At 49.3% G+C, this 20,844-nt stretch overlaps 2 long non-coding RNA genes across 2 annotated transcripts; one reads left to right on the top strand and one right to left on the bottom strand.

Moving 5' to 3' along the window:
- The first annotated feature begins 11,811 nt into the window (after nucleotides 1–11,811).
- Nucleotides 11,812–14,633, top strand: LOC113595842 (uncharacterized). Its single transcript, XR_008292037.1, has 3 exons — nucleotides 11,812–13,076; nucleotides 13,658–14,235; nucleotides 14,568–14,633. It is a non-coding gene; the product is annotated as an uncharacterized LOC113595842 (long non-coding RNA).
- A 1,566-nt stretch (nucleotides 14,634–16,199) lies between these two features.
- On the bottom strand, nucleotides 16,200–20,606 carry LOC128312594 (uncharacterized). Its single transcript, XR_008292077.1, has 3 exons — nucleotides 19,944–20,606; nucleotides 19,630–19,791; nucleotides 16,200–16,616 (listed from the first exon to the last, which is right to left on the bottom strand). It is a non-coding gene; the product is annotated as an uncharacterized LOC128312594 (long non-coding RNA).
- Between the last annotated feature and the right edge of the window lie 238 nt (nucleotides 20,607–20,844).

Genomic DNA, 20,844 nt, shown 5'->3' on the forward strand with positions numbered 1-20,844 from the left:
TTGTTGTTGTTGTTGTTGTTTCCCGACAAACTGAACCAAAGTTGAGTTTTAAAAATATCTACTGTATTGGCTTGCAAGGGCCGCCATAACAAAGTACTAAAGACTGGTCGTCTTCATAATATGCTAGCCATTGTCACAAAATGTCAAAACAAGCTCTTTAAGAAGAGATAATATTCAAAGTGGTCATTGGAATGGCAACGTTGAGAAGCTCTTGTTTTTTCTAGACTGTTTGACAAGTCTCTCCCATTTGAAGTGGGTAGTAAGACAATGAGAAACGACTATTTTACCTTGGTTTCCTCCCTTCCTCTTCTTACACCAAGAGCGAGGGTGTGGCAAACTATTCATCTGTCTATCCTCTCTCTATTGATTGACCAATCTATCACCCATCCATTCATCCATCATCTCAATAGGTCACAGATTGAGGCGTGAAGTAGTCATCTTGTTAGTTAATTGCATTTTTGGCAGGTGTTTAGAAAGACTTCGTTTTAGCTTTCTCATCATAAAATGTGTCCTTTAAGCCAAGTGTAGAAAGTATGAAGTCATATAAAGGAAAAGAGCTTTATGGCAAGAAATCTAAGGTAAGCCATCTTTTATGACTACAAGTAAATCCTGGTTACGGTGAAAACATCAGTGATACGTAGACATAATAGGTGTGTATATATGTAAATGTGAAATATCTCATGGTGTCGGGCATGGAGCAGGTGGTGAAAAATATTAAAAGGCAGGCTGGCAGGCATGAGGTCCCAGCTTCTCCTGTTGTCCAAATGGCATAAATTGACACCAGCAATGACTTAGGTCCCTGCAGTGATTAATCACGTGTAGCCCTATAATTTTACTCTGCACATAAGGGCAAATATTATCCTGCCCCTCCTGATTCTAATTCAGAGTCTCCAAGTGGAGCATGTCTGTCTTAGCCGAGTTCATTATTTCTGCAGCTACCATCACAGAGTGGAAGGCGCAGCCTAAGCAGATGCGGAAGCATTACGCAAGCGTTAGCGTGAGCACCAGCCATTTCTTTTCCTTTCTTTTGGTTTTGAATCCCAAGAGACTGAAAGCAAACCAGTGACGTTGCCAGCGTAATGCTGAATAAACCGCAGCAATCCTCTGGCAAACCTGGTGTTGTGACAATGTGGTTTCGTATTAGTTAATTGAAACCCAAAAGTACATGACCCTTTATCAAATGCTGGGCTTAGTTCAGTCCCCTTAATAGGATGACTTTCCTTTCTCCTGGGTTAGGCGTGCCAGGTTTGGAGAGGTGTCTCCGTTCTATCCTTCCATGAATGGACGGAAAGGAAGGCCAAGAAAAAAATGCGCTTTTGAGTTCCTCAGTATTTTGGGGCATAGCCAGGTGATTACTGTGGTGGATTAGAGCATTGTTCACAATTATTTGCTCCTGCTCCTTTCGTTTTTTTTTTTTTTTTTCTCAAAGGTTTTTTATATTTTTAAGGAAGCTCTACACCCAGTGTGGGGCTCGAACTCACAACCCCAAAATCACCAGGCACGTGCTCCACCAACTGAGCCAGCCAGGTACCCCTATTCCTTCTCCTTTAAAAGGATTATACATCCCTACCCACGTCTTGACCTTATAGATCGAGAATGCTTCCCCACCTCATTGTCTGGCCCGATCACGTGAGTTACTTTGAATGACACGTGAGTAGACTCGATACATACCAGTAGGAGCAGAAACTTTAAATGTGATTCTGTGGTTCAGCTTGGTCTCTCACTCTTATGCCCCCTTCTAGGAGAATAGCATGCTCCAGAGAAGCCCTGCTCCTTCCCCCTGCATCCTGGAATCAGAAAAAACACAGGCAGAGCCACAGCCGACCCATAATCTACATGTGTCATGAAGGGGAACTATATTACGGCTATAAACTCCTGTGGTTTGGGGATTGCTTGTTACATAGTTGAGCTGACTACTACAGTTACACAAGATTTTGCTGAGATTGACACAAATAAAACAAGGGAGGATGTGAGCGCAAGAAGATACTGCCTTTTAAGCCAGTAAGGACTGCTTTACAAACAAAAAAGAACACAGAGTTTATGCAACATAACATTTGCTGAAGAATATGCCTCCGGAAATCATGACACCACAGATCGGTACCGAACGCCTGATGCAGATAAAGGCGAGAAGATCTTTTTTTTTTTAATTTTTTTTTCAACGTTTTTATTTATTTTTGGGACAGAGAGAGACAGAGCATGAATGGGGGAGGGGCCGAGAGAGAGGGAGACACAGAATCGGAAACAGGCTCCAGGCTCTGAGCCATCAGCCCAGAGCCTGATGCGGGGCTCGAACTCACGGACCGCGAGATCGTGACCTGGCTGAAGTCGGACGCTTAACCGACTGCGCCACCCAGGCACCCCGAGAAGATCTTTAATATAGACAGAGCCTCTTTCAAAATTGTTGTCTTCCGGAATTTTTGTTTTATGGGTGCACATTTATGGGTGTGCGAATACTCACACACAATACCATTTTTATTTTTTGTGCTCTAAACCCCCCATTTTCTGAGTTTTTGATCTTGCCAACTGAAGTTTTGTCAATATTTTCCAGGAAGGTATGGCTGATTTCAGGTTATAGCTCTACGGTCCAGTAGTGTTTTTGATAGGTGTTTATTGAGTGTAAATATCAGAAGGGGAAACTTGGGCCACCAAGACAAAACCTGAGCCTAAAACAATGCTTGTCATAGAGTAGGTGCTAAAAAAATACTTGCTGATCGAATGAATAAATTTTAATACCATACGGTTTAGGTAAGATAACACGTTGCCTTCATAGCAAGGTTTGTTCCCTGTATATGTCATTATGAATTAGCTCTCATCTCGTCTCATAAAGACTCTGGGTCAGATCACTCTAGAAGACATGCCTCATGTAAGTAATTTTCTTTTCTTTTCTTTCTTTTTTTTCTTTTTTGTTGGCCCACACAGAAAGGGGATTCATGAGTCCGAAGCAAAGGTCTAAAATGTTTTGAGACCTTTTGCCCTTTATAGTTACATTCTTTTGCCCCTTTTCTCTGCTTGTTGAATGTTTTTGGATTCTTGCTATTACCCGCGTGATTGATTCAAGCCCACGATGATGGTCTTCTTAGAGCCCGATGCATGTTCTTGACAGGACATTTGGTGGAGAACCATGAACTGAGAGAACACACTGAAATTTAGCAATAGGAGGATCCCCAAAGTACCCAAAGACCCATTTTTACTTAAAGTGAGCACATAAACTTAATTTATATAATGCAAGGTAGATAAGATAATTCATTGCTTCATTCCCATTCTTTCACCTACGGATTCTCTCCTCTACGAAGATCGGGCGTATCCAATGTAGCCTGTCACGCAGCTCCCGAGAGCCACCACATGGCTTCTAACAGGTGCCAGTGGCTAGTTTGTTCGCCTCCCCACACAGTTGCGAAAGGCTCATGAAGTCAGTAGCTGGGGCAGCCGTCTTACAAGCATGAGGAGGCAAGGCTGAAGACAAAAGCCGACAATGCTGAGGATGGAGAAGCAGAAAGACGGGGAGAACCCGGGTCCTCGATACCAACCTCTAAATTAACTAATCCTTGATCCACTTGGCCCCCAAACTTCTTGTTATGCAGGATGATAGGCATCGTTTGGTTTTGGCCACTCTGTCAGGTGTTCTGTTAATTACAGCCAGAGTCATCCAGAATGACACCTTGGCCTTTCACTCTTTTCACAGATTGATTGTTGTGCCCAGACACATCTGGATTTTGGCCGAAGACCAGCCCCGGCTCATGTTGGGCTCTCCTCTGCGGGCGCCTCTGGTCTCTATGAAGACATAATAAATTGCTCGTGGGTTCCTGTTCCTTTGCTTTGTCTGTAACTCATAGGCCACAGTGGGTCCTCAAGCGTAGTGATTGCTGGGGCACCCCGGGTGGCTCCATTGATTTCAGCTCAGGTCATGATCTCCCGGTTCGTGAGTTCGAGCCCTGCTTGGGATTCCCTCTCTTCCTCTCTTTGCCCCTCCCCCGCCCTCTCAAAATAAACAAATACACCTTAAAAAAAAAGGGTAGCAGTTGCTTATTTTTTCATGAAGTAGTGGCTGACTACGTGAATACGTACTCTTGAGATGATATAGATACTCTTACAAAGGATAGTTAAATGCCCTGAAGGATGACCATACTCGTGGAAATCCTAGCTCTGTCCCCCTTCAACCGGGGCTGAGTTTCCCAGGGAACCACGGTGTCCTCTACATGGTGAAGCCAATCCCATAAGGTTGGCAAGAAGTTTACTACCCTGTCTCGGCCCTGAGTGAGGGCACGCCCAGCCCTGTCTCAGTGAATTTCATAAAAATAAAAAGAGTAAATGTGTTTTAATAAAAAAAAAAAAAAATTAAATGCTCCAGAAATCAAACATAAAAAGTAATTCAAAGCCCTCCCATTTACCCTCAGCAATCATTTAGGTGCACACCTCCCCCATTAGCAGGGCTAAGAGTCCCCAAGAATGGCCGAAGCTGCCGTTTCTCTGTCCAGACCCCCTCCGTAACCTGTATGCTATGTGAAGGCAGTAACTATGTCTGCCGGCTTGGCCTGGTTCCTCCCTGAGTCTCTGTCTCCTTGTAGGTGCTAAATACCTATGCAAAGGTTGACTACATGATGAGCTTTAGTGAGGAGCCCAGAGTCATGAAAGGGTCAGATCCAGCTTCTAAGGGACTCCTGCTCTTGGAGTTCCAGGAAAACGTCAGCAGGGATGAGTTCATATGTTGTTGGCGAAAGGGCTTCGCTGAACTCTCACCATAAATTTGTGGCAGAAAGGGCGCTCGGGCATTTAATGTTAGACCGAGACGGGAATCTCTAACATGAGTTAGAACTCCCATTTGCTGAGCAAATGCTGTCTCAAACACCGGGCTATGTGTTTCAGACCTTAATTCGTCTAATCCTCCCGACCACCCCATGGGTGCTGTGATGTCCCCTGATGATCCCCACCGCCTGACATTCGCTTCCTTATGTAACCCCCTCCCCTTGAGGGTGGGCTGGATTTATAGACTCCATTCTAAAGGACAGCGCGGTAGCAGTAATGGGATGTCACTTGCAAGATTAGGCTATAAAAAGATTGGCTTCTATCTCGGGCTCTCCGGCTGCCATGCCGGGAGCTGCCCTGCAGGGAGGCCTATGTGGCCGAGAACTGAGGGAGACCCCCCCCCCCGCCCCCCAGCCGGTAGCCAGGGAAGAGCTGAGACCCAACAGCCTGCGAGAAATAGTATGGGGCCAACAACCACATGCACTGACATGGAAGAGGGGCCTCCCCTCGTCAGACCTTCAGATGGGACCTCATGAGTTACCTGGAGCCAGAAGTCCCCAGCTAAGTCGTGCCTGGATTCATAACCCCTGGGAATTATAAGATAACAAACGATTATCGTCGTAAGCGGCCACGTTCCAGGGTAATTTGTTACGCAGCAGCGGGTGGTGAATATGGGCAGGTGCTGGGATTATTTGCACTTTACAGAAGAGGAAACCGAGGTTCAGAGAGGACAGGAAACGGTGGAGCCAGGATGTGGACCGACCTCAGAGGCTTCACAATCAATGACTAGGGTCAGCCTCGGACCGTGTTAAGCATGTAGCTGCTGTTGTCCAGAGTTGGTACCGTGCAGAATCCTCATGTGCACAGACTTTGGACAGGCGACTATGTCTCCTCCAAAGCCAGGTAACGTTTTTGAAAGATTCCAGGGGGAAAAAATGATACAACATGCAAACGATGGTAGAACATGGCCCGTGACCCTCTGGCAGAGATGACCTCCCTGCCTCCCAGCCCACCACCCCCAAAATGATCACTCCCAGCGGTTTCTTCTCTACCCCTTCACAATTATGCAGAATACAGCAAGTGTGCATGCATGATGGAATTTCCACAATTTTATAGTGCGTGCACGCACATACGTACAGCCACGTGTGAAAAGTTAGGGTCACGATTCTTCCGGTTACTTATGGCTGTGTGGCAATTACTCCAAAATGCAGAGGTTTAAAGCAGCACCAGCGTTTTCTTATCTCCCTCGCATGGTTTCTGAGGGTCAGGAAGGTGGGAAGGGCTCGGCTGTGTGGTCGGCTTCGTAAGGCTTTGCAGTCGCAGCCGGACAAAGGCCAGGGCCACCGGGGACGGGACGGCAACTCCCTCCCTCCCATGCTAGCTCATAGCACGGTGATCTCAGGGCAGCCTGACTGCTCACTTAGCGGCCAAAGGCTTCAGGAACAAGTGTCACATTTCATAATGTGGAGTTGGAATCACATGTCATTTCTGCCAAAGCATGTTGGTCAGAACAATCACAAACACCTGCCTGGTTCCAAGGGGACGAGGCATATAGACCTCACCTTTGGGTGGAAGGTGTGTCAAAGAATGTGTATACACATTTGTAAAAAAAATTGTTATTGCTTATTTCTTTTTGAGAGAGAGAGAGAGAGAGGGACAGAGCGTGAGCAGGGGAGGGGCAGAGAGAGAGGGAGACACAGAATCGGAAGGAGGCTCCAGGCTCCGAGCGGTCAGCACACAGCCCAATGCGGGCCTCGAACCCATGAACCACGAGATCATGACCTGAACCGAAGTTGGACGATTAACCAACTGAGCCACCCAGGCTCCCCTGTATACACGTTTTTAAATCGCCACAGGGATACACTCCTCTTCTCTCTACTGTGGAACAAGTACACACAGCTAACACCATCTCAAAAACAATGCGGGAGAGGGGAAGGCAGAAAAAATATTAGAGCTTAGATTTCTGTGTTTTAATCTACTCATTTTATGCTACTTTTGAAACTGTTTATGTGTACTCATAAATATTTATAAATAAATCAACAAATACGTTGGGGAATGTGCTCCAAAGGTTTTGCTAATGAGGCACACCATTTAAAAACTGTCAGATAATTGAGTGGGGAGCTTGTTTGGAATTCTGTTTCCCTCTCTCTCCCCCTCCCCCACTCGTCTTCTATCTCTCTCTCTCAAAAATAAAATAAAAATAAATAAATAAATAAATAAATAAATAAACAGTAAATAAAAGGGGGGGGGACTTTGCCAGATATTGTTAATATCTTGTCCAGAGCCTGGCTTTCATTCTCTGCTTATTAAAAACAACAACAACAAATCAATGATCCCCTGAATCGAGATCCACCAATAAACTTTGAACCTTTTTCTAGAAACTGCTTCACAGGGTTCTATTTTCTTATTCTATTCTATTTTATTTTATTTTATTTGTGAGAGCACGAGCAGGGGAGGGGCAGAAGGAGAGAGAATCCCAAGCAGGTTTCACGATCCCACGAACAGGAGATCATGACCCGAGCTGAAATCAAGAATTGAACGCTCAACCAATTGAACCACTCAGGTGCCCTAGAGAGTTCTATTTGCTAACCAGTCTCAGTGGATCCCAGCGTTTTTGACATTCCGAACAACACGACGTGTCATGGTACGATTTTGCCACTGTAGCTGTGGGCTAAATTCAGGCAATGGAATTCCTGGATCAAAAGTTACGTACATTGAGAAGTATGATTGATGTTGCTAAATTGCTCTTAGAAGACTCTTAACATTGGCAAATGACCTCAAGTTGACGGTCCTCATTGCAATGTTTGCAAATACCTGTTTCTCCACATATCTTCACAGGCAGTAATTATTACAGACTTTACCTTCTTTGCCAGTCGGACGAAAAGCGACATCCAGTTACCGCCTGGATGTGTGTCTTCAATTTCAAGTGAAAGTGCTTGTTGGACATTCGTATTACTTTTCTTATAAACTGCTCAATTTATATTCTTTGCCCAATTTTTGTATTGGGTTATTCTGCGTTTTGTTTATTGATTTGTACTAGTGCTTTCTTTTGTTTTTGGTTTTGTTTTTAATTTTTAACGTTTATTTCGGAGAGAGAGAGAGAGACAGAGAGAGAGAGCACGGGTGAGAGAAGGGCAGAGAGAGAGGAAGACACAGAATGGGAATCTGAGCTGTCAGCACAGAGCCTGACGCGGGGCTCCAACCCACGAACCGTGGGATCATGACCTGAGCCAAAGTCTGACACTCAACTGACTGAGTCACCCAGGAGCCCCTGTACTAGATCTTTGTGATTTAAGGAAATTAGCCCCGTGTTTCTAGTATATGTTGCAAATCTTTTCCCTGTTTTTAAAGGTGCCTTTGTCATACAAAAATAGATAGGCTCTGGTGGTATGGAATTTATGGTTTTTACATCTGTGACTTCCTCGCCAGAAGGGACTTGCGGTGCAGACACGATCAACAAATGCTCCCGTGATTGGGAAATCTTAGGATTTCAAATGTTATCTTTGAGTTTTACCTACAAGAAATGTATTGGGACCAAAGAGTAAGGTAAGCTTAACTTCTTTTTCCAAATGGCCAACCATTTCCGAACGGTTCCTACACCATTTGTGGAAGAATTTCTCTTCACACCCCTTTCCAGGGGCTCTTGCTACCTTTTCCCTAACCCACCCACCCCCACCGACCCCTCTGCGCAGATGGTGACGGTGACCTAGAATTAAAGCAGATGTGACTTGTAGCGTTGGGAGAGGAGAGAAAATTGAGAAGCCCGGCAGTGGTCCTCCTGTTGGCCTTCTCACTGGAGGGAAATGCGCGCCCCACCTTGGGGACTGAGCTGAGCCACCCCACCCTGTTCCCCCGGCCCCCCACCCCGGGCCTTGCGGAGAACATCGTTGACCCTGTTTTGGGTCAGCGCGCTAGGCCAAGCCACGGTGAGTTGCTTTCACGGAGCGTTCTGGATGGACCCTGTTGGGGAAAAGCTAGCAACGCGCAAAATGGAATGTGAAATAAATCATTTGTCTCCGTGCAGGTGAACAACTGTAGGACTTTATGTGGACACGGCCCCGACTTTAAGAAGGTGCAAGGCCCTCCGCCCCTGTGGCATTAACCCATTTGACTTGGTGGGGCAGGGTAGGGGGAAGCCTCTGGTGAGATCTTCACTTTGGCCCTCCATTGATATTTCAGAGCCTGGGATTGAGCTGAAGATGTCTTTCCAATTGGCTGATCTTGGGCTACTTGGAAAAAAGTGAGGTTGGCGCTGGGATGGGGCCCTCACCTACCTAGACAGAGACAGCTGCTGGGTCACTGACATGGACATTGGCACCAGTGACTGCCAAGGTCCGGGATCCAAGCCAGCTTCCTGGGGAGCTCGGGACAGGCACCTCCTTCCCACACTGCAGGTCGGCCCCTGGTCCTTGTGTGAGACAGAGAAGCCCCGCCTCCCCCGCCCCCCCCCCCCCCATTGAGGATGGGACAGTCCCCACTCCGCACTTCAGAAGAAGCAGGATCTGGGTTTTCCCACACCCTAAGGCAACTCAGAGGCCCCAGAGCAGGAGCGGAAGCCCCTCAAAACATCCCTGTCCCTCTCCTCTCTCCAGCGGAGGCTGGGCCCACTGAGGCCTCCCCAGCACAAGGCCCAGATTTCCATCCGAGGCTTCTTCAGCTGCTCAGGCCACAGCAGGGGCCTGGGCGAGAAGGGAGAGGGGAGAGCCCGCAGAGAAAATCTCACCCCTGTGCGTCCCCGCAGGTGGCCTCAGGGCCTCCAGCTTCCCAGATAAGAACCAGAAGGGCTGCTACCTCAATTGAAAAACAATTTAAGATATCATGCTAATTAAAGGGGTTTGCAGGCACAAGACCTGACTAGATTTAGATCTAGCAGTTAACAAAAATCAGATGGCTGAGAGCAAGAATTTACGGAGCCGTGGTAGGGTTTTTTTTTCCCCCTAAGTCGGAGGGAGGGGGTGCTGTTTCCCATCACCAGATACATTGTTTCTGATGGGGGGGGAGATGGGGGGCCACTGACCTTTTTATTCACTCGAAACTCACTATAACTTGGGGGCGCCTGGGTGGCTCCGTTGGCTCCGCGTCCGACTCTTGATTTCAGGTCAGGTCATACTCTCTTGGTTCATGAGATCGAGCCCTGCGTGGGGTGGGGGGTCCATGTGCTGACAGCGCTGAGCCTGCTCGGGATTCTCTCTCTCTCTCTCTCTCTCTGCCCCTCTCCTGTCCACGCTGCTCTCTCTTTCAAAATAAATAAACTTAAAAAAAAAAACCACTGCAATTTGCTAAAGAAGGTTGAATGGTCCTATGTTTTTGTTAAAAATAAATAAACAGGGGCGCCTGGGTGGCTCAGTCGGTTGAGCGTCCCCCTTCGGCTCAGGTCATGATCTCGCGGTTCGTGAGTTCGAGCCCCGCGTCGGGCTCTGTGCTGACCGCTCGGAGCCTGGATCCTGCTTCAGCTTCTGTGTCTCCCTCTCTCTGCCCCTCCCCTGCTCATGCTCTGTCTCTCTCTGCCTCAAAAATAAATAAACATTAAAAAGCAAAGCAAAGCAAAGAAAACTGCGGAAGAAATCAGCGCTTAAAAAAATAAAAAAATAAAAAATAGGCCGTTCTACAAATGAATGGTTTCAGTGAATCAAATCACGGAAACACTGGTTTGGGCAAGGCCACCCAGGGCCCAGCACCACTCTCCCCCCCCCCAGCCCCCTTTGAAGGCAGAGTTTAGTCTTGTAATTAGGGGATGCCTTTGTTTCTTTAATGATGCTACTCCCCATCTAGAGGGAAATCACCTTTTAGGTAACACGGCAGCCACCAGCCCTGAGGGCACTGAATGGGGAGGACCACACTGAAGTCACAGGCTCCCAGGTGTCTTTGAGGAAAAGGCTGGTCACAGGGCAGGTAAGGGGGGGGCGGGGCGCACACTCACCTGTGCCGCTGAGGGCCTGCAAAAGGTGCTACCACGGAGGGCTCAAGTGCCATTCCAGGAGGGGACAAAAACGACTCTGCCTAAAGACAACCCTAAGTGTCTGGACCTTGAAAAGTTTGAGTGTCCCCTTCTCCTCCCCAGACGGCCATTAGAGCCTGAAGCAGGCGCCTGTGGGAAGGCGGGCCTCGGGGTAGCAATGAGCTACCCGGTCCCTAAGGTACCATGTTGAATTTCTCAATCTAACTTTGTTTAGTTTGGGGAAAACATTTTTTCGGTCCTGAAAAAAAAAAAAAAATCCCTGTGGTTTCGCTCCTACTCCTACCCTCTATAATCGCGGCTTGCAAGAAAGAGTTTCACCATTTTCCCAGAAAACCAAAAAAATGAGGATGCTGGGCAGACATTCTTTGTTTCTTTTCTTCCATCTCTGTTGAATTCCCTCCCCCGCCCCCCCCCCGCCCTCTCCCCCCCCCCCCCCCCCGCACTCCCCACCAGCGCTTCTGCCCCAGGCAGGCCCGTCTGCCCACTGTCCCCACACATCCCTCATTCACGCTGGGTTCCAGCCAAGCACTGTCCTGCCTCTTTCTCCTGGTCACACTTCCTCTTCCAGAAGCCGGCTTAACGCTCACCTCGCTAAGCAGCCCCCCGCGGTAGGGTTGCAGGTAACCCCGGGGTCCTTCGGAGCACACACTGGCCGGGACGGCCCTGTGCCACCTGCCAGCAGCAGGGAGCGTCCTGCTCCCTCCCTGCCGTCTCCCCAGATTGTCTGCAATGACTCCTTCGTGCTTCCCTTCTCCCTGGGGCGGCTTGTAACTCATCCGTTCACCCATCATCCGGCAGCTACTGGGCCCCCACTATGCTGGGTCGGCTCATTGCACGGTATTATTTTGCACCCACCGCCTGGGTGTCTTCTAAAGCTGGTTAGCTGCGTGGGCATGTGGGCATTCTCTTCGCAACCAACATATCTTGAGGGATTCCTTTTGTCTTCTGGATGTTTTCTGCTGCCGGTCTCCTCGCCGTTTTTACTCACCTCTTGGCCCTGGTGTGCGGTTTCAACCAATTTCTGTCCCTTCAACTCCCTTCGCAGGGCGGGGTCAGCGGTGAGTGGCACCTTAGTCAAAGCTCCTGGATTCTCTGAAATTGTTCAGCTACTGACTCACCGCGTGAGCCTGGACGAGTCACTTCCCTTTCTCACCCTCAGCTCCGCCAGCCTTACCAGGGCTAGAAGGAACGCGACGTCCTCGGTACGTGGGATGATTATAGAACCCGTCGTCCAGCTGGCGCTTTTGAGAGCAAGAGGGGGTGTTAACAGTTATGCTGAGACAGGCTTACTAAGAGGGGTGGTCCCCGGAAGGTTCTAGAATCTCATGTGAAAATGAAGATAGGAGCAGGCTTTCCTTAGCTTACCACCTCCCAGCTCATGGGGGTAGAATGGCTGCTTGCTGCAGCCTATGCTATTAGCTTTGCTCTAGAGAAGGGCCGAGAAACTCTGTCTTTCATACATTTCTAAGCATGTGCAAAAATAATCAGATACAACCCTGTAACACTCATGAGGGGGGTAGGGTCTGAAGAATGAGGGGTGACACTGGGCAAAGCCATCATGGTGACAACGAAGGCTCTTATCTGCTCCTTGGAGGTCCCAGCCTCACGAGTTAGGCCAGGCCCTGCCCCTCTGGCATTTAAACTACCCTGATATCAAGCACTTGCCTATTTGGGGTATCGTAAATAACACGTGGCCATGTCGATTAAGCTGGGCTTGGAGGAAGGGCTAACAGAACTCCAGAACGGCCCCGAGGATAGCCCCTACTATATTCTGAGAATTCAGTTGGCAGGAGCATACCCATGCAAGATCTGCATCTGGGCCGTGGCAGTCACACCGAGCTCCTTCTCCTGGGAGGGGGCATCCGCGCAAGAGGAGAGAACCAGCATGCAGTGTACAGCATGATGGGGAATCAGCAGAAACAGAACTACCCAGGCTTGGCTCGGGAATCGGATACGCCAGGCAGGAATTCGCCCTTGGGAAGCTGTTGCTTAACCCTCTGGTTCCTCGGGCTCCCTGCCTCCTTGACAGAGGCCAAGGCAAACAAGGATTCCGGGTGAGACCAGACCGACCAGCCAATGCCAGCTCACTTGGGGTTAGACCGGGGCTGGGAGGGGCCCAGGCAACCCTGCAGGATGCCGGGTGCTGGGTAGGGCCCCAGGGGGAGGCAGGTTTCTGCAGCTCCCTTTTCCCAGTGGAAAAGCTCAGGATTCCCAAAGGCTGTTGGTCGAGAGTCTCAAATTGTCTTCAGACTGGGTCTAATCGAGCTAGAACCACTTGGGAGCCAGGATGTAGCTGGATCCAGTGACAGGCGTCGCTGAGAAGTGAAGAGAGGTCCGGCGACAACTGGGATCTCCAGTTGACCCAGTCTCAAGGGTGAGCCCAGCCCCTGGGTGTAGGGCTAGGATCTGTGGCCTTTGGCCAACAGCCAACAACTTGGTAAAGGGTTTCTTCCATTATCAGAGGGAAGGGAAGGGGGAGAGGCATGGGAGATGGTTGTCTGGGTGTGTTTATTTTCTTTTAAAATATCAACTTGAGTGGGGGGTGCCCACAGGGACACGTAGGGCACGTCGATGGTCAGCCTGTTCGCTGGGCAATCCATGTAATCTCTGTCCTGCACTGTATACTGTTGGCACTTGACCAATGGGTGAAATGCCCCCATCATGGCGGCCGTCTTTCCGTGAGCATCTGGACGGCACAGAGGGCTTCTGACACTCACCAGGACTTCTTTCCCATTAAAAACGGACAGGCTGCAGCAGTCTGGAAGGAGACCAGGCAGATTAACTCTAAGTTGGAAACATTTCTCCTTTCTCCAGGAGCCCAAATACCACACTGGAGATCTTGAGGAATAGGGAGAGGAGGGTTAGCTGACAGTCGGTGCTGTCCTCAGACGAGGTGTCTCTGATGAATGAAATCCCAGGGAGTGCATTTCTGCTCTTATATCTGTCTCTGACCAGGGCGGTGAGACTAGGTACCTGATCCTTCTAGTCCATTGATTTGCTGTTACTCAGCTCCAAATGCAGAAGTTCAGAGGACAAGCTGCTCCCAGGAGGTCACAAACAGCCTCAACAGTTCAAGAAGGTAAAAATTGGTGGTTGGAGGTGAGAGAAGCCAGCGAGGGAGGAAGACCGCGTCCCAAGGAGGCTCATGCTCACCACTGTCCAGGTTTTAAAACTCTAGTTTGCCCTGGGGCGCCTGGGGGGGGCTCAGTCGGTTACACGTCGGACTCTTGGTTTCAGCTCAGGTCGTGATCTCACAGTTTCGTGGGTTCGAGCCCCGCATGGGGCTCTGTGCCCACAGCCCTGACAGGGAGGAGCCTGCTTGGGATTCTCTGTCTCCCTCTCTCTCTGCTCCTCCCCCGCTCGAGCGGTCTCTGTCTCTCTCAAAATAAATAAATAAACTTAAAAAAAAAAAAAATCAAGTTTGCTCTCTTCGGTCCCTGGGCTTTGAGGCTGTCTCGACAGACACGAGGAGAAGGCTCAGTACGTGGGAGACAGGCCATCTGGGCAGGGACCAAAGGGCTGCACATTCTCAGGTGAGTTCGCGTGAGTCACCAGCCCAGGCCTCTTTCTAGTTAAGCAGAGGCCATGCCCCAGTTTTGAACACCTGAAGGCCCTGCGGTGGTGGGTGAGGAGCCCGCCCTGATCTGCATACAATGGGGGACAACTGAAGGTCCAGGTTGGAGAACCAGAACTGAGAACCCACTGCCCTCCGTGCTGCCCCTAGGGGTCTCATCCCCTTATTCGCTTCAGTGCTTCCTGGTCCCCCGAGCCATGCAAGCCTGGCTCCCCTCCCCTCAATTCACTGGGGGTGGGGGGAAAGGGGCATGCCTTTTGGAGTAGTCCTCAGCCAACCCCTCTTCCACAGGGCAAGTCCCTTCTTCAAGGCCAGAGGTCCCCTGTTGACGTCACACCCATGGAGGGAGAAGAAACAGGGCGGTGACATCGCCCTGTGTTCTCGCAGGGCTGAGGAGGTCTGTGCTCTACATTCTTCCGTGTTGGCTCAAGCCAGAGCCCCTGTGATGCAAACCAGGACGAGGTAGAGCCACTCCTGGATGCCGACATCTTTTGTTAAAGAACACGTGAGGTCACATGCACAACAATCCCAACTGGGTTAATTAATTCACCTACGTATTCAGTGTGTGAAAATCCTCCCGGTTCTTGCTAAGTGAGTGAAAGGTGCAGGCTGGGTGGCTTTGGATGGTGTCTGGTTGATGAAAGACAGATCTGGATACAAAGCCTGTAAGTTCTCGAATGCCAGTCTACTGCCCTGGACGGCATTCAGAGGGGAGCTATTGGAAGCCGATAAGTAAAAAGAAAACAAACCTGCTTTTCTTTTTCTTAATGTTTCCCCCCTGCACAATAAGAGTTTACCTACAGATTCAGCAAACTCTGGAGTGCTGGGTGGTTCTGCGGACCAGCCAGGATGCTGGCTGCGGGGTGTGGGGTCTTTTGCCTACCTGTCCTGGTGGTTCAGCCAGTTGTTGACAGGGCCTCTCTGCTGTCCTGTGGCAGGAAATAAGGAAGCAGAGGCAGGGCAGTCGGGGGAGGGTTGGAGTGACCTAACCTTTCCCTTTGAGGTCCGAGGGCCCTCCCTCAAGGCGCACACTGTGTGAGAAAGGGACCCACAGCTCAGGAACCAAAACAGACACACCCAGCCCAGTGACCTCCCCACCAGCCAGTGACCAACAGCAGCCAGTCAACAGCTCTCATCAAGAGGTTCCTCTGTACATGACACCATGGGGGATCCAATTTCCTGCAGACCATGGCTTGGGGTTTACGTAAGTCTAATTAGGGAAGTGAGAGGCACATATATGAGAAAAAGAGTGGATAGGCTATGGCCAAGGTAGGCTTGGGAGGAAGTGGATATTCAGCATGGCAGTGCTGGGGGTCTTGGGGCTGGGCAGGAGCGGGGGTGGGGGTGGGGGGCTGTGGGAAATAAAACAGCAAAGTAGGTTCCAATCAGCCTATGGATGTTCCTCAGGCTAAGGGTTTGGACTGCGTTCAGAGGTCAGCCATGGAAAAGCTTTGGGAGGAGAGTCAGTATTTATTGAGAACCTATCATGTGCCATGGACTGTGGTTGGAATTGGTGGCTCAACCATGACTAAGACACGGTCTTTTCCCTTAGAGACCTTTCCCGTTTGGGGGATATGATGGATAAGAAACAGATAATTTCAGTAAAATGTGCTAAGCGCCGTGGCAGACATATTCACAGGTTGCTCCGGAGCCTAAGGACGAGGCTTGAAGCCTGGCCCGGTGGAAGGCGGGGAAGGGCAAGCAAGGAAGCTCTTGGCACCGGAAGGAGAGAGACGGTGGACTGGAGGAAGGACCCAGAACGAAGGGAGTGGCATGGAGGATGAGTGAGAACGTAGGAGGTAGCCAAACAGGGCAAAGGAGGAGGAGAAGGAGAAGGAGAAAACTAGCCCTGCCCCCCACCTCGCCCCCCGACCGCCCAAAGACCACCACCACGGCTAACACTCTGGAAATTTTTCTGCCGATGCATTGTCGGTTTTTATTTGGTTTTCACATTACTGTAATCATAACCATGCTTACAATCCTGCACCCCGCTGCACTTGACATCCTGGTGTGTGTATTTTTCTGCACGTTAAATTTATCCTGGTTGCTGCGAAGGTTCGTATGTATATATATGTTTACGTGCAAAGGCTCCCTTCACTGGTTTTCTCTTGGGAGAAAGAGGCTTCCGCTCACTGCCTTGCTCTAAGGTCTAAACTCCCAGAAGCTTTGAGGCACCTGCTGGGCAGAGGGAAGATTTCGGGTGATGGCAGTTCTCACCCGGAGGGGCTGGGGCCGGCAGGTCAGTTACGCCTGGCCGGGGACAGTTGTCAAGATGAAGAGGACAGGAAGGCAAATCTGGGCCAAGGCATGTAAAGGTGTTTTCCTGGATTTTTCAAGACCCTAGAGTGTCAGAGAAAGGGAGTGTCGGAGAGGAAATAAATGTGTGGTCTGTCAACTAAGCCCTCGGAAGAGAGGTTTAATATCATATAGCGTTTACAGTGATGTTTCCTAAGAGCGACTTAGCCCTTCCCCTGCTGGGTACCATGATTAGGTAGGTATATGCAGCCGAGTAAGTAGGTATACGGAGCCGCGCTCTCTCTCCCTCCCCCTCCCTGTCTCCTCTCTCCCTTAACCCCTGGTGAAATGTCCAAAGGAGCCTTTGTTCAGTAATTACGACCACGAGCTCTCTTTGTCCCACGTGCCTGTCACTGTCCCCAGCCGTGGCTCGAGTGTCTCTCACGACACTACCAGGAGGTAGGTGCTATCCTAATGCCCAGGGAGGGTATCTCATTGTTCAAGGTCACTCAGCGAGAATGTGTCGGAGCCTGGATTTAAACCTAGGTCTCCTGACTTGAAAGCCCATTCTCTTAGCTGCTGCTCCAATACTCCCTTTTTCAATGCAGGACAGATCTTCAGTGGGATTTTGTTGCACAGATATGCGTGCATTTCAAAGCTCTTTTTTAGAAGACGTACCAAGAGGTCTGCATTTTTTGCAGTTCAGTGTTGGGTGACTGCTTTTTTGGGCCAAGTGTAAGAGCAACCCAGAAAAAACTCTCTGCCTTTTCCTGGGCCATCCAGAAAAACACTTAGAGCTTTGCCCAAACAGCGCAGCCTGGTTGTAGACGTGTCAAGGCTTTGTGTTCGTCTGACATCCAGGGCCAAGGGCCGCAGAGCAAGGACAGCAGAGCAAGGACAGCGTGTTCCGCTGGCCTGATCTAATCAGAACACTGCCGCCTGTCTCCCACGTGTCCTAAAGAGTCCACCCTCCCATCCCCCAATGTCTGTGTTCCTGCCTCCATCATCCAGCAGGACAGAGTTTAAGGAGTAGAGAACTTTGTCGGGAAGAGGAAGTCACCAGCATCGATTTCGAAAGATCCCTTCTGCGCGTCTCCCTTCCGTAAGACCCTTGCATGACTTTCTCGGGGGGCAGCAGCCCCGCCTGCAGTCCACCCGCCCCCACTTGCCACATGCTTCCTGCCCCAAATGTCAAGGTTTTCATCTGACCGTGATCTAATGAGCTGCATAAAATTACAAACAGCGAAATACCGTCTTATTTACAGTAATTTTCTGAAGTCATCACAAAAGCCTCTCCTTAACGACGCCAACCTCCAGGTCATACCGATCACCAAGGAGAGGCCCAATCACCACAGCCACCCACCGCAACCTAAATCGGCTCGGAGCCCCAAGAGCCCGCTCGCCCTCGCTCGGTCCTCAGCCCAGGCGGGTTTTTCCATCCCGTGCTTTTTCGGCAACAGGGAGCCGGGGCGCAGGGAACGCTCAGTTCCCTTTCCAGAAACTGGGGACACTTAAAAACAACTCCAGGCCGGGATTCGGAGGAACGCCGGTCACACCTGCGGGAGCCCAGTGCTGGGTGTCAGGCTCCTGGGTCCCCCACCACCACCTGCACTGGGCCCCACAGCTAACAGATCCCTGCTGTGCCTCCTTTGTATCTCCATCTGGGTGGATAGGCTAGCCACAGCCCTAACTCCTTGCAAGGCCTGTTATGGGCCGAATTGTGTCCCCTCCTCCACACCCCCCCCCCATTCATATGTTGCAGTCCTGACCCGCACCCCCCACCATAACCAGCATGTGACTTGGAGATGGGGGTCCTTAAGGAGGTAATTATAGTTTAAAAAGGTCATAAAGATGGACCTTAATCCTATAGGACTGGTGTCTCTATTGAAGGAGGAAGAGACCTGAAGGAAGAAAGGCCACGTGAGGACATGGAGAGAGAATGGTCCCCTACAAGCTAAGGAGTGAGGCCCTGGGAGAAATCAAGTTGCTGACGCCTTGATCTTGGCCTTCCAGCCTGCATTCTGAAAGTACAATTCATCCCATCATTTGGGTACTGATGGGATTTTGGTTTGTCTCAAATATATATCATAATCCCATATCCCCAAAACAGATGACGGGTATCCCACTTCCGTGTGCTTTGCTGACATATTGAAGTCTGTTTCTCTTTCCCTCAAATGACCTGTCCCTACAGTCCCGCTCTTTTACTTGTCAGGCAGAGATTTAATTACCATTGTATGCAATGAGTCTCTGCTTTTTATCGAGTTTCGTTCCTGGAGAGTTTATGGCAAAGGGAAAGCCTGAGAGTAGATTATGCTGTACCGTAGGAACAACAATGTAATTGAGAGTTTTATTCTTGATTTAACAGCAAATGAATTCTAGATATGACCACAATACGTCACAAAAGCAAAAAACACAGCCATTTTAAGCCTCTATAATCGATTACAAGAGCAAAATTAATGGCCAAGCCATTCAAAATGGGATTAGTAGATTATATATATACGTGTGTGTGTGTGTGTGTGTGTGTGTGTGTGTATAAAATGAAAAAGACTGCATGTGCGTGTGTGTATAAAATATAAAAGTTCTCTGTTTTTCGACCTCTTCCCTGACAGTCCATTCTACACACTGGCCCCAGATTTATCTTAATAGATGAGCTCCAAATTGACAAAACGTCACTGGCTCCCCTTCGCTTGTAGGATCAAGTTGAAACCCTCGAGCATGGAAATTCCTCACAGGAGAGCCTCAGCTACCCCCTGGCCCTTCTTCCACTCCTCACTATTAGCCTGCTGCCTCGCAAACTGGTTAGCAACTGGGGTCCTTCGCACACAACTGCTGTGTTCACCTGCTTTGGTGCCTTTGTTCTCTCTACTGGCTCAACTTTTGCCCATCTCTCCACCCATGCAAATCTCATTCCTCCGCTAAGCTCTGTCCAAGTCCCTATGTCTCCCAGGCCTCACACAACACCCCTCCAGCCCAAGAGGACTCCCATGCCTGACCCCAGAGCCCTGGCTGGCCAGTCCCCTCGTTTCACATTGGGACATCGCTCCGTGTTATTCTCGCCTGGCGGTGCTATCCGTGGTGGACAGTTGGACGTCAGTGAAGGAAAGGGAGAGACACCAACATTGGCTGAGGACCTGCTATGTGTCCGGCACCATGTCTCGCTTTTTTTACACACCGAATCCTTACAACAACCGTATGTGGTAGGCATTCGTATTTCCATTTTAACGATTGAGAATGCAGAGGTTCTTGGAGTAACTCAGCCAAGGAGTAATGATGCCAACATCTAAATGTAGAAAGTACTCAGGAAGGACATAAAACTAGAAATCAGGAGATCCCCAGTTCAATTAACCTCTTCAAATCTCATTGTTTCTCATTGACGCAGAGAGTTACCAACACCATCGTCACCAAAAATGGGCAAATTAACTGAAGACTTACTTCTGAAAGGCTTTATCAGCCATGGAGGTATTAGTTCTCATGTGCCTAGCACAGTGTAGTGCTCAACGAATATTTGTTGTCAGTTGGATTTCCATTTCCTCTCGTAGGAGCTGCAGTCTTCGCTGGTCCCTTCCGCCGTGCCTCCCCGCGATGAGCTGGTGACAATAATATTCATGTTTTCCACTTTGAAAAAGAGATCACACCGTTGCTGAGAACCATTTCCTGGTCAGAGTGATCAGGTAGTCAACACTTACCTGCACACATTTGCAAATATTGCTTAATGTCCCGAGGAGAATTCCTCCCTATATTTTGTAATCTGTGTTGGCGAGTGCTAACGAACTCCAATGTGTAAGGTCAGTTTGCTTCAACTCCTTGAGAGATAACAATGGTCAGTAACCATTTCTAGGTCTCCTACTTGTAGGGCTTGATAGAGGGTGATTATCAGCCTTTTCTCTGCAGTACTTAAGAAAAGCAGTATTGGTCACATGCTAAGTCATTTGTTTTTACCAAGAATGATGTTGTTCCTTTGCATGATAATGGTAACTGAGTTTTGGCTTCTGACTTATCTTTCCGTACCTTCTGAGTATCTGTGTGCTATATTCAGCGTCTTTTTTTTTTAAGTTTGTTTAATATTTATTTTGAGAGAGAGAGAGAGTGAGCACAAGCAGGGTAGGGGCAGAGAGAGAGGGAGACAGAATCCCAAGCAGGCAGAACCCGATGTGGGGCTCAAACTCACAAACCCTGAGATCATGACCTGAGCCGAAATCAAGAGTTGGGCGCTTAATGCACGGAGCCACCCAGGCGCCCCTATATTCAGCATCTTTTATGGTCTGTGTTCTGTTATTTATTTGGGGCTTCAGGTTTCCTTCTCTGTCTTTGTCCTTCCTTTGATGATTATGCA

This window comes from Acinonyx jubatus, chromosome D2 (genome assembly GCF_027475565.1).
Source record: "Acinonyx jubatus isolate Ajub_Pintada_27869175 chromosome D2, VMU_Ajub_asm_v1.0, whole genome shotgun sequence".
NCBI classification, from domain to species: Eukaryota; Metazoa; Chordata; class Mammalia; order Carnivora; family Felidae; genus Acinonyx; species Acinonyx jubatus.